General features: G+C 38.8%; 1 protein-coding gene across 1 annotated transcript in view; it reads left to right on the forward strand.

Moving 5' to 3' along the window:
* MYO1E (myosin IE) overlaps nt 1–14367 on the forward strand; it is a 238807-nt gene that overhangs the window by 10249 nt on the left and 214191 nt on the right. The gene's annotated exons all lie outside the window — the stretch shown is intronic.

Raw genomic sequence — 14367 nt, forward strand, 5'->3', positions numbered from 1 at the left:
AGTGAGTCAGGGAATGACTGTGTGATTAGTAAGCTTTGTGGTAGTTTCCCTGGAAAGGAAAGTTGAAAAGCATCATGTTCAAAGTGAGTGCTGTGTATACCATGTTTTTCTTCTGCTTTCTTTTCTTACAGTGTGGAATTATGGATTAATATAAAACTAATTAGTTTCCCATGCATATAGGACTATCTTCTGCGGTCAGCCAGGCAGAACACCAGTGCAGTGAACATGTAACACAATCCAAACCACTGCATAAAGGAAACGCCTCTTTTATACCCACAGGGAACTCTTTAGGAGTGGTACAAGTTTGCCCTTTACAATGCAGATTGTGGGGTCAGTAGAGGTGACGTGCAGCATCAAGTGAGTGGGTCAGGAAATGAGCTTCTGTTTGTGAGGGTTTATAGGATGTTCCCTCAGTATAGAGCGTGGTACAGATGCTCTCTGCAGTGTTTCTCCGTAGCACTCACAAGCACTAACAGCCACAAGAAGCCTTTTTACCTTTACTCCATAGCTATTGAAAAGGCTCTTTTCTCCTACAGGCTGCTGGTGATGTGTCCCAGAAAATGATGGGGAAGAGTGAATGGGTATAAAATGTGTGCAGGAACTGATCTGTGAAGGAAGACTTCGTGAGTGTTTATGAGGTACATTCTGTTGCAGTAAGCTGGTAAATGATTAGGGGCTATTCGGAATTAAGGAATGGGGAAATCTTGTATATACAGGCTTCATTCTTTTCTCAGTAGGATTTGAGGCATTGCTGTCCTTGGCAGGGCAGATGAGCTGGAACCAAGTCAGAGAATGTGGCTCATATCAGTGAAGGACTCCTGGGTGTAGGCAGGGAGAGTCAAGAAAATAAATGGGACTGGCTCTAGATGCAAATTCCTCTTTCAAGATTCCAACCAATAATCATTCAGATTAACTATTGCAAGAGCAGGAAGGAAGAGTTAAAAAACCTTTTTATTTAATCTCATTAATGTCTCAATGTGAGGGGTGACCTCTGTGAGGAGAGGCCAGAGGCTGCCCTGTGCTGGGGGCAGTTGGCTCCACAATGGACCTGCTGTAGGACATGTGTGAGCCCACTGCTAAAGCTGCTTGAGCCTCTGTGACAGCACATTTAGGAAAGGGCAGAAAGTGCCCAGAAAGAGGAGCAGTAAGGCCAGAGGAGTAGGAGCGCCATGGTAGAGCTGGTGACATGCCTTGAGGGTCTGTGGCACGTGGATAACTCACAGCAGGGCAGGTCCTGCCCCTGGAGGGTTGAGGGAGTGGAAGCTGGAGATGGGGGAAGGGGTGAGAGGATGTGGATGTGTCTGGAGTGAAGTTGAGCCTGGGAAAGGGGAGGGAAAGTGTTTTCTCTAGGTGTTTAACTGTTTGTCATCTTTGTTTCTGAATACCCAAATCAGTAATTAAAATGCTAACTGACATTAAGTTTAATTTCATGCATTAAGTCCATTTTATTTGCAACAGTGGTTTTTCCTGTTACTTTGACCCTTGAATTCTCTCCTTTTTGTTCTTTCTATTTTCTCCCCTGCCCTGGTAGCACATGAGTGTGAGCAATTGGCTGTGTGTGTGCTTGGCTGCTGGCTGGGGCCAAGCCATCCCATTTTTGTGTGTTCCTTTTAAAATTTGTGAATTCATTGTGTGTCTTTCTCTTAAAAGATATATATTTAAAATTGCAGGCTGATATGAATTATGGAACACAGTCTGATGTATCTCTTACTTTTTAATGACAGACCTACTCATTTATGCTAATAAGCATATTGCTTTGAAGTAGGAGTTCTAATTAGTTTTCTTAGAGCTCTTGGTAAGAAACAACAGCACAGTGGCAATCCCAATAACAGATCTTTGCATTCTTAAGCCTTGTTACCCCACACTTCCTCAGGAATTTGGAACAGGTGATGGTGATAGCAGGTACACTCAGTAACAGACTCCAATTGCAGGTGGCTAAACAGCCTTATAAAATAATCCTCTCCTTTTTGTTGGAGGTAGCTTTTAACTATTCAGGCTGTTATGTATTTGAAATTATCACACTTCTGAAACCTGAGGTTACATCAATATGTTGTGAATTAATCTGCAGTCAGTTTGTACAGCAGGTACATGTACCTGCTTTCTGAGTAAAACAAAAAGTGATCCTTCCATAGCAAAAACACTTTAGAAACAGGAAATCAGAATGCCCTTTTCTGAGGATTAGATGTGTGAGTAGATGATGGAAATGTCTTTCAAATGACTGTTCTAGAAATTCCAACTAAAGGAAGGATGAAGTTACAGTGGAAAGCAGTCAGTGCAGATGAACACTTGAGATGGAGATTGGCTCACATCTTTGCATCTGGCAATTTTGCAAGGAGAAAAACAATTTCATTATTGTCAGTGGCGTGTAATGCCTCTCTATGAACATGAGGAATGCTCCCCTGGAACTGACTATCTGGAGTGGGAGTACTGGGGTGTGTAACCCTGGGCAGTGGAAGGCAGGTGTTTTTAACAATGGACTAGGTTGTGATGTTTGATTTGCCTCTTGTACCAGTGTAGCATCGGTTGATTTTGGCAGATACATAATTAGTTACTAGCTGGAGTGAAGACAACCTTTGTTCCTCTTCTTTAACTGTCATGATCCAAGTCTGGATGTGTGATGACAACTCGAGATTGGTGCTTTTCCAGCTTCATTCCTTCTGTGTAATGAAACTTAACTGTCCTCAGCTCTTGTAAGAAAACAGATCAACCTTTGGACATTATGGGATTCTAAAAGTTTTAAAGACTAGTTTTCCACTTTTTCAAGAGTAAATGTATTCTGATTACTGACAGTTTTATCTGTGTGAACACAGCATGAGCTGTCATTACTGAAGGAACAGCATCATGTCTTATGTGCCAAAGAGAGCAAAAAATAACCTTTTCTAAGGTAAACAAAACCTTATGCAGAAAGAATTATCACCTGCATTATGTTGTACCCTTTTTATTTTGTCAGCAGGATGACTATTTTAACAGAATCCAGATATTTTAAATATGACTTGTTTTTCTACACTTGGACAAGATTTAGAAGTCTGTTGTGACTTTTAGTTTAAAAGCCTGGGTATTATTTGATTTCAGGGAAGCCCCACCCTTGGTCTGTGGGTGATAAAACTGTGCTGTGCAGCTTTGAGGTCACTGTTTAGGGAGTTAACTGACCTGTTTTTTCTTTGAAAGTTTGTTTTCTTTCAGTAGCTTAAAAAAAAAAAGTATATATTATTGTAAAAATTTATCAGTCTTTGGAAAGTTTATTTTTTAAAGGCTCCTGTGTCTTTCATTCTTTTTCAGATAAGTAATTTTTATTCTTTTTTAGATGAGTCAGTGGCCTTGCCTGACAGGCAAATCCTTGCTGAGTAGATACTCCTTTCCAAGTGCCATTCCTGGCTAGATAAACAAAGAGAAAGATCTTAAAAATTTGCGATTTTTTTCATTTTCTCCCATCCCCTTTTTAATGTGATATAATATATAAATCCTGTGCATGTTTTCAGATGACATCAAGTTATATGTAAGTTTCTCTCCAGAAAGAATTTAAATTAGTTAATCTTTTTTCACCTTTTCAGCAAAATTTTAGCTCACTTCTGGCACCATTAAATATGCCATTCACAGGAGTGTAGGTAAGAATGTAGCCTTTATTTCTTGATCCTTAACCTGGATTATAATAAAATAGGTCTTCTGTCAAAGACAAGTGCTGCTACCTCTTCAGCAGCTGGACTTGATTTTGAGTCAGTCTAAATTTGATTACCATTGTCATTGGTTCCAGAGGTTCAGAGGTCATGTTGGGAAGCTTTGGAAGGGCAAAGCAGATCATCTCTTTTTTCAGATCTGGAGCTGCAATTAATAATGTCCTTTTGGGCTTTGTCTGTTCCTTTTGACTGTTTTTAAATGTAGAAGATGAAACACCCTGTTCAGACTGCACTGAGCAGAATCATAAAGAAATAAAAATATTCCAACCTTTTTGAGGCTTCCTACTGAGAGTACTTTGGGAGTTACTTATGTGTAGAGTCATAGATTAGTTTTACTTTCTGTTCTAATGGTATTGGAAGTGCTGAACAATGGATAGATCCTGTACTGTGGAAGAATCCACAGTCTCTCTGAGCTGATTATTATGTTTTACTGTGATTTAAAATGAATCTTATTCATCTTCAGGGACTTGGGACTTTAACAGTTTTCCTTTTATAGGATACAGTAGTAACCGTTCATTTTCCTATCTTCAGTTGAAAAAACTCAATTAGTTTTTAGGGGCAGTGCTGCTGAATGGAATGATTGTTTGTTACACTTGTTCTGGTTGGTACAACTATCTGATAGTGGATCAAATATATGGCCTAGTAAAGTTTTTGATATTTGCAGTCTTTGTGTGTCTTAGTAACTTGAGGACTAAGCTGTTATTGCAGTTTGGGGAAGTGATTTGCACTCTGCATTAGCTCTGCTGGTGCTCAGCCTGAGTGTACATAGAACCTCTGGGCTGCTTTGTGCTTTACTGTCCTGCTGTGCTTCTCCATGTTGCCTGAGATAATCAAACATGAAGATGTGATTATATAAGATCCTTGCACAGTGACTGCACTTACAGGAGGATGATTTTTAAGGAGAGAAACATACTATTTTCCTCTGAGTCTGAAAAGTACTCTGGTGTGAAAGATATTACTTTTATTTTGATTGGGTTAGAAGACTTTAGAAATATTAGAAGAAATCAAAATGTGATGCAGACTGGTTTGACAGCAGATCAAATAATACATACATACTCAACTTCAGAGTAAATTGCAAGCACTGCTTGAGAAGGTTCACAGTTTGAAATCTTTTAGGCTGAGCTGTCTAAGGAAGCTACCAACAGTAGATGAAAGCTGCTGGACTCATGTCTGGGCATATAAGAATGTAATCTGAGAGGCAGAACACATTTCTGTGCTCAGAACTGCTGAGCACAGACAGTTTCTGGAACTGCCTCATGGCTGTAAGCTGTGTGTGGCAGGGATGCAGAAAAGATGGTGTGCCACTGAGAACCTTAAATGGCTTTTTAAGAGGAGAAGGTATCGTTTGCAAATGGCCCTGGTGGTACCACCTGGCACCTTGTCCCACCATGCCTGTCAGCTGGGTTTACTCCTCTGCAGGATGACGTGTGTTCATCCAATAATCTGAGCTTCTGTAGTAAAAGAGTGTTATGTGCCATACGGATCTTAGGGAATTGGTCAGACCATATTGCAAGGATCTAAAGAACCTGGAATTCTGTATATTGCCTTTGATAATTTTCCCTTTTTTCTGTCGTCAGGTTGTCTGCAATGTGCAAGACAAATATATTTTTCTTGCTATGTATTGTATTTTTATTGCATGATAGATGACAGGAATTGTATTTGCACAGTTTTACCTTATTTGCTATACTTTATTTCCTTGTGTTTTGCCATGAAATCCTGTTTGAAGAAAATCTGTTATGATTTAAGAAAATAAACAAAGGCTTGACAGGTCAAAAAATGCATTTATAGTGTCAACCTTATTTACTTAGAAGTCCTTGTGACATGCAAAACAAACAGTATGAAAATAAATCTTGTTATAAACTCTTCATAAGAAACTAAGGGAAAGCAGCAGATGTCCTATATGAATGCAAAATTTCCAAGAATGGCTATCCTGAAGGGAAAACCAAATAATCCAAATGCTGAAGCAGTATAAGATTTGAATTGCATATTTGATGTAGATGCAACTGGCCATTTACGTTTATATACTTCTGTACTGACTAAAATTCTCAATTTTGAAAAATCCTGGCCCAGATTTTCCTAGTACTGGTACCAGGGTGTGGGAGGATGTCCTGGGCAGGCCTTGGTGACAAGGCAGGCCCTGGCAGTGTTGGGTGGGTGACCCAACAGGCCAAGCTGGCTGGTTTTGAATGTGCTGCACTTGGGTTCCTTGCCCTGTTCCAGCCCACACTCCCAGCACAGCCGTTACAGGCTCTGAGTCTGAGCATCAGGTTCATGGCTACTGCAAATCTTTCCCTGCAAATTTAGTGGCTTTTTTTCTTTCTCCTTATTGCCTAAAAGTCTCTTGCAGCAGTTCTAATTCCAGCCTCAGGTGAATAAACAATGAAAATTGAGTCCTAAGAGTGAAGAGCTTGAGTGTGAAAGGATGACCTACTTTTTTATCACACCGACTTAAGTCTTCCAAGGACAATAATGTGTCAATCTGCATACAACGGGGGCTTAAGCTATCTGAAAGGAACCCATCTGAGAACCTGTTTTCCTTTCAAATGATAAAGCAGGGCTTAGAATTCGAAATGGCACCTCTGAAAGTATATGTGGAGGCAGGAGTCAACTTCACAAGCAAACCAAAGTTGGAAAATAAACTTTCTTGGTTTAGCAATTACAGAAACACACAGTTGGAAAAATTATTTTTTTTTTGTCTGAAATGTGTAAACAAGAAACATAATTAGTCACTTCATTTTTGTTATTCGGATATTTTTGTCTCCTGACTCCTAAGATTTGCATACCAAAGTGAGTAGCAGCCTTGCATTTGGGAAGTGTAAGACTGGAATACTAAGCACTGAGTCTCCAGGGCTGGCAGAGTAAATTAGGTGACTCTGTACCATCTTCTGAAGTCTGTGGTGATTGGAAAACCTTACATTGAATATTCTGTCCTAAATTAAATGAACATTTACATAAATCTTGGATCACATGCTGCCTTTAAGCCACGTTTGTGCGGATAGAGCACAAAAGCTGCTCAAAGCTCCGGAGGAAGCGTTTCTGGAGGTGCTGTAGGTGATTTCCTTTGTCAGGAGTCTACCCCAGTGGCTGAAAAATCCTGTCCTTTCATTTGTAGAGATTAATGATGCAAATTGAGGTAAGTCCTTTGTGTTAGTCCGAAAGAAAAATATGCTGTTTTTTTTTAATTCTGTCTGGACTTGTGAGCAGGCCTATAGCAGTAATTAGCTTCAAGCTTAATCCTCGAACAGAAAATAACATCTGAATTTTGTCAGCAAGAGCAATAACCCAGATTTCTCAACTAGAATAAATCAACTCAATTCTAATTACAGCAGCTGATTTAAAATGTTTGTTCGATGTAGGAATCATGCTGTGTTGAAAGTCAAATTCACCTGTCTTGAGTAATGAGCTCTTAAAACAGAAGAAAGCAAATGGCCAAGCAGTCCTTCATCTAGTACAGCCTTCAGGCCTCTGGAAGACAATGGCTTAGGACTTGTTTGGGCCAGTATTTCTGTGTGGACTAGAAGAGGAGGAAAGGATTCTTTCTGAATGAGGTACTACAGTGAAACTAGGGAGATTTCCCTCTTCTTGTATTACTACTTAGTACTATTTCCATTCTTGTTCTAGAAATTGCAGTGGTGGGGATGGTGGAGGGGAAATAACATCTTCCCTCTCCTTTTCATAGTCTTTAGCTTTTAAAGGGCAGAGACTGACATGCTACTTGTAGAGTGCCTTTCTTCAGTGTAGGTGAAGTCCCAAACAGTGACAGAAATGTTTTGAAACAAAACAGGTTCTAGCAGGGAATGGCACAAGTCCTAAACAGTAGTTGAGCCATGATTCTGTTTTCAAGTTTCAGCAGCATTCAAGTTTGCTGAAGAATATCAACCTTCTGGGCCTTCAATCAAAAAGACGCTTTCAGAATTGAAATGAAGTTTTAGTTACTCTTTAAAATGATGTGGTGTTAATTAAAGAGCAGGATAGCACAGGAGAATGGAATAATGGGCCAGTGTTCTCTCATATATCTCCACATTGTTCCTGACCTGCCACAGAGATTTTGACTAGCTGTGAGTTAATATTGTAGCAAGCACTGAACCTTCCTGCTACCCAATGGGGAATTTTGTTGAAAGGAAGCATGGAAGATTTCAATTTCTTTTTAGGATTTTAAAGTGAAGAAAGACTGATATGTAAGGGATAACAATGGGAGATTTTCGTATTTTTTAAGGCAGAAAAATTCATGTTAAAATTAAGATTTATTTGTAGGTTTTGTCTGAGACACAGTGGAGCTCTGAATTTGATAAAAGACAGTTTTGTGAAGATGCTTTGAAACCTGTGATTGTTTACAGTTGATGAACCAGTTATAAGTGAAGCCACTGGAAAGGTGTCAGTGAACTATCTGGGAAAGATTAGAGTAGATGTGAATCTTCAAGAAGGAAAAGGAAAAAACCAGCCTAAATAGGTAATTATATGTGCTCGGTAATGTGAACACTGGAGAGCCACGTTTCACCCTTTCATAGAAATCAATCAAAAGCCTGACATTGCAGCAGTAAGTTCCTTTCAGGAAGAATACGTGGGTTCATCTCTGTGTTTGCAACCTTCATTTAGAGTTCCACGTTGTTTGCAAACCATTTAAATTAAACTAATGATGTAGTGGGAAGTTTTAAAGCAGCCTGATATTAAATTAGATTTCTTGTGCCAAGATGCCTGCTTCTGAACTCTGGTAACTCCATCTTTATTAAATAAACCTTGATATCATTAAGGGTCCTGCAGATGTTTTTGCTGTTACAGGATATATTTGCAATATTTATTATGTGTCTGTTACCCTACATCCATGTTGCTATGGAGGTTGTGCTTTCAGAACTTGGGCACTGCTGAGAAAATTGTGTCTGTACACATGGAGTGTTTAAGTGCTGGACAGAGATATTTGATTTCCCTTGTAGGGGCCCTATTCTAGACCTTTGTATGCTAAATATTAATGTTGTCATTGGTTTCTTTAATTGTTTTTTTAAACATGATGTCTATGGAAGGAAATAGTGACTGTAAGTCAGCTTAGTTTCTGTACCACAAACTGTGCTAAAGTGTTGCTTCATTTGGAGAGTTCAAACACTGTGATGGGACACACAGTAAATGGAAAATACAGGGAATAAGTCTCATGTGTCTCAAAAGCTTCAAAAGCAACGTTCTTCCCCCAGTTCATTTGACTTGCTGTGTTCCATAAAAACAACGTTCCCTAGAACCTAAATTTTAACAAACTAAAGGATTTTTCTGGCAGTAGGTAAGATATATGTTATTACTTTCCACTGATATGTAAAAATTTGATTAAAGTGACTCTTGTTGCACCACTGTATTTACACAGAGTGTGTAAAATGATCTTTTGTTTTAATGATTAGGCCTTAGATTTCTTTGTTCTTTTGAATTCTCAGCTTTACTCTCATCAACAGTGTTGCTTTGCTGTGTGAGAACTTTAGGGCAATATACTTGCTTTTCTGATTTGCCCTCAGTCTTTTGCTACTCGTTTTTCTTGTAGTTCATAGAACTAGTTGTACAGAGATATTTTCTCCATGTTTTTTCTGATTCCTTGGCTATCAGGATCCTGACTTATGTCTGAAGTTGCTTGCAATGCACATGTTGGGCTAACTGTGTATGTAAACCCAAATAACTTATAAAGCACTAAAACGTTTTAAAGTCACTTCATACATTTCCTCATATTGTCATCTTTGGGATTATTTGTACATCTATATTGTCATGAAAACCATGCAAATGCCTGTTCCTGTCTCAGGACAACTGAGGGCTTGAATCTGGAACAGCTCATCTGTGGGTCAGTCACAGAGGGTTCTTCAGTCTGAGTGAAAATTCTAAAGGTGAATGACTATTAATGCAACAGAAGTTTAACAGGTGGGAAAAGTTCTGTTATAGTTATGACATGGTTGGGAATTGTGCAGTTTGTTCTCAAACAGCAAGCTAAATGTTACAACTACGGCAAAAGCGTGTGCAGAGGTTAAAGGGAGATTTTCCCTTATTCCAACTCTCCACTGTGACTTAAAAATTGCTGTCTTGAAGGCAGTTATCTAAATAATGTGCAAGACTACTTTAGCCAGGTGACTTCCTTTATTTTTTCTTATATTTTTTTACAAGCAGAAGGTCTATTGCAAGTTAAAAGATGTCAAAACCCATCAAAGGTCTTTTCAAGTTTGGTTTAAATAATTTTAAATGTTCCTCTCTCCTTTGTATAACGCCTTGGTGAGCACGTAATGATGGATGCCATGTAATGGCTCTGCAGAATGTAACTAAAATAGAAAGATCTTTCACATTCAGAAAATAGAAGTTATACAAGATTGATGTTTCATGTGTTTCAGAAATAATAAATGCCCTTCTTACTAGCAAGTATAAATTGTAATGGAAAAATATGCGTGGGCTTCCTTAAATGAACATTATTTTTCTGTCTGTGATGCATCTTTTTAAACTAGTTTCTACCTTATTCAGCACCTTCAGTGCCACGTAGGAAAGAATTCCTTTTTCATTCTGAAGGCAGATACTCAGCATCAGAGTGTATCAACTCAGCATCAGGCTGAATCATCAGCTCTCCTTGAGCAGTCTGTTTTCTATCTGAGTATTTGTCCAGATGTATTAGAAACTTAAAAAAAATAGCTTCAGCATAATAATCTTTTGCCCTTGTTGAATCAGCCATGAACATAAAAAGGAAAATATTTCATATTGGCTGCAATGTAGAATTATTTTCTCATTAAGAACCTGAGGAGCAGTGATATGGTTTGAAATTGGAATTAATTAATTTCTGTTGAAAGCACTTATTAACTCTTACTATTAATATAAATACTTGGGGAATATGATCCAGTGAAACACAAAATCAGTGGTATAAAGTAGTGTAAAGGGGTGCAGCAGAACTGTGCCCTTATGGTGCTCATTTTAAGGGATATCAGGGAAAGTGTCAAAGGAGAGGAATGAGGAATTTGCTCCCCAGTAGCTGACTGCTTGGGCACTACAGACATCAGAAAATTTGTGAGGATGTTCCCCATTGAACACTAACAGAAGCAGCCATGTGGCTACAGCCTTTCCAGGGCTGAGGGAAGGGGCTGGTAGCCAAGTTCCTGAAGTATGTGAGAACTCTGAACAAAGCCAGGGAATAAACCCTCAGGAGCAGAGTGTTTAGCCCAATTTCCCAGTCCCTGGCTGTGTAATGGTGATGCTGTAGTGAGCCACTTGTGCTCAATTCACTTCCACATTTTTATGAATTTGGTAAAACAGAGGAAACATAACTTTAAAAGGACTGGAATACCGTGTTTGTCTCTTTTAGTAGTGAAAATATTATTATTATTATTTTCCTCTTGTTGTTGTTGTTGTTGTTGGTTTTTTCCTCTTGTTCTGATTGATGGTCTTTACACAAATCCCAGTTAAAACCTGACAGGGAGGGTGGTGAGCAGAGGGTAGAGGGCTGACTGAAGGCTTCAGTGCTGAGGTAACAGAACAGGGAAAAGCATATTGGGCATTCTGGAGTTTTTTTGATTGAAAGACTTTATCAGTATGAGGTCCAGATCTTGCAGAAAATGGCAAAAGATAGGCCCATTTTCTTATAGAATTATTAGAATTGTTTCTATTTTTGTATAAGTTATCAATATATTAAAGACAGATTCACTTGATTTCCAATGAAAACCAAAGTTATTAAAATACACAAAACAAGCAAGAAGGGCAAATTTTTGATGCGAACTACATGTTTTCCAATGGCAAATCCAGCCCCCTTCCTTGTCCCTTTTCAATGATATTTGACTCAGTCATGTCTGTCAGTACAGGTGAGTTTAGCAGAATATGCTTTTCTTTCTCAATAGTGATTATAACATTAACTGGCAAATGCCTTTCCCAGCTTAAGATATTTTGTAATTAATGAGTTCCACAGAGTGGTTGAGTAGAGTAATATAAAAAGAGGAGGGCATAACTTCCCAGTTATTCAATATATTGCACTGGTATATATGATATTCAATAACACCCTTGGCTTTTAGACGTTTATCTCTTTCATAGGGCATTTGTGGCAAGTCCAAAGGAGTTTTTTAGGTTGCTCTGGGTGACCTGATAGTGGGGGAAAGGGTGGGAGTGATTTACAGCATTGCTATGCTTAAGAAGTGTGGATGGGGCCATCTTCAAACACTTAGAGCAAAGAGAGGTAGGTTTGGATTGCAAATGGGAGTTACAGTGAACTTGGGTTTGTCTCTAGAAGGGTGAAATGCTTTTATGACATTTCTTGTGGTCAGTATGTCTGTGACAGATTCACTACAAGGCCTTGCATTGCTTTGACAGGAGCTCTGTGAGCTGGAGGGGCCCTGGGAGGGGCCCTAATTCAGAAGTGTCCTTCCTTGGCAACATGGGACAGGCAAAATAGCAAGGAGTGAATAGGCAGGTACAGTGCAGGGAAATCTGTGCTGGTTTGGAGGTCAAAGCTGATGTATTTGGGAAAATGGCAACAGCAGCAGGGGGTGCTGCTGGGGAACCCCAGTGGGAGGGGCTGAGGGGCTGCCCTGTGCCAGTCTCCCTTGCCTCAAATACTTCAGTTTGTACATATATAATGAGGATGTGCTTGTCAAAAGTACTGGGAGGGGAAATAAAGAATCCCAAATGTGTGCTGGTAGCAAACATTGGTCTGCATGAGTAATTCTTGGTTGGGCCTCTGGTGGTAACTTGCAAGTGATTTTTATTTTCAGAGAACTTCCTTCTGGCAGCCCTCCTCACTTAACATGATAATGAAGCTGCACAGATCCTGTAGGCACTGATGAATCAAGGTTTATGCTACATAATTTCTTTAGTTACTGAGTTGTTTAACTGAACTTATTACCCTGCAGGTTTTTGCAATAATTTTCCTTCATTGCTCTTATTACAGTTAACTCTGACAAGATCAGTTGCCTCCTTTTATTATTTTTTTTAATAAAAGCATGTCATTTTTTTTCCTCTAGCAAAGTGAGATTAAGTTACATCAGAAGAGAATAGGGCATCACTTTGTTTACCTACCCAATGTTATATTTGAATGTCTACTCCCTTCCAGGAGAAAAACAGCTTGCAGTTGTATGCTTCAATCAATAAACTGCTGTTAATTTAATGAGGAACACGGTGTATTAGCAATATTTATTGAGTTTAGCAGAAGCTTTACAGCACTTCAGTAAGGGAATGTGATAGAATTTATAATGCTCTTACCATTTCGAGAAAGTACAGTGATGTATGTGTGATTGAATGTCTTCAGTCCACCATGTGCATCTGTGTTAACAGTCACCCACAGGAGATTTTAATGTTCCAGGATAAAGACTGATTGGCATTTATGACACAGTAACACTAGAGAAGGCGGTTCTTTCTCATATAAATGTACACATTCTTACACAGGGCTTCATTTTTAATTTACTTTTTAGAAGCAAAGCTCATTTTAGTGAATTTCTCAAATACTGTCAGAGAATATAAATGTTGTGTAAGTTTTGGTATTACAGACCTGCTTTCTTTACTAAAGACAGAATTATTCTGCTACTACAAAAATGTTGTTGACACTTGCAAAATTATTTATTTCAATGACAGCAACAGTAAGAACTGATGCCTTTGAGGTCTGAACACTGAATTTGAAATATAGAGTCTTTCTAGAGCTTCAGATGGAAGTCCCAGAAGGGATGATTCAAACCTCTATCTCTTGGCTGCCAAATTAAAGGGGGTTTGCAGTTTGTTGTGACAGATGTATTGGCTGAGACCTTGCAAAGTCAAGTGCCATCTGCTCTGGTTTGGACATCAGGAGTCTTTGTCACAATGTGGAAGAATTCATTTTCCTTGGTCTTTCCAATTATATAAATGGCTTTATCTTCATAAAATGTCTTTCCAATTTGTCTGTCTAGATTCCAATAACATGGGCTTTATATGAATCAAGTGAATTTTTCCCTCTAGTGAAAGGAGCATATGGGGTGAGAAGGAGCTCTCCAAACATTACAGGATTCCAAGATTGTTGTTCCACTGCCCAGCAAACGCAATTCTCAGAGAGCTGACTTGGTGCTGGACACCTGCAAGATAAGTCGCAGCAGTGCTTGATAATGGATCAGCTTAGACAACATGGTGTTTTCTTCACCTAAATACTTTTTTGACTGTAAACCAGAGATCCTGTAATTCTAGTGGTGGATCTTGATGAGATCTTTTTTATTGTTGCAAGGGAAAAACAGGTGACACTCTGTCTTCCTCTGTGTGACCTGTCACATGAACTTTCTCATCTTTAATTTATATGTAAGCCTTAGTAGGTCTGAGCTTTTTTTACTAAGATGCTAATATCTCGTCAATACAGAATATTATCACTAAACTAGATTTTAATTACTAGAATCACAATGAAAAAGAAACTTTTAATAACAATCTGTAGTGCACTTTCAAGAAAACAATGCACTAATATTCTGAAGGTCTAGAAGTACTGACAGTATCTTCAGAACATATTATCGTTTTCAGGGCTCTGAAATGAGTGCTGAATGAGATACAATAAAAGACTGTAGCTGATTTTTTGGTATCATACAAGGAGTTCCTGGGATCTCTGGTTTGTTAACTGCATATGCTTATTTACAAGCTTGTCTTGCACTATTTCAGGATACTTTTGGCAGAGCTGAAACTGGAAAGCTATTGCAAATTATTAATAACAAAAGGGGAGATTAGAAGAGGCTGCACTATGGATTGTCCATTTTAATACCCA

This window comes from Neopelma chrysocephalum, unplaced genomic scaffold (genome assembly GCF_003984885.1).
Source record: "Neopelma chrysocephalum unplaced genomic scaffold, ASM398488v2 Primary Assembly neopelma1_75, whole genome shotgun sequence".
Classification (NCBI taxonomy): domain Eukaryota; kingdom Metazoa; phylum Chordata; class Aves; order Passeriformes; family Pipridae; genus Neopelma; species Neopelma chrysocephalum.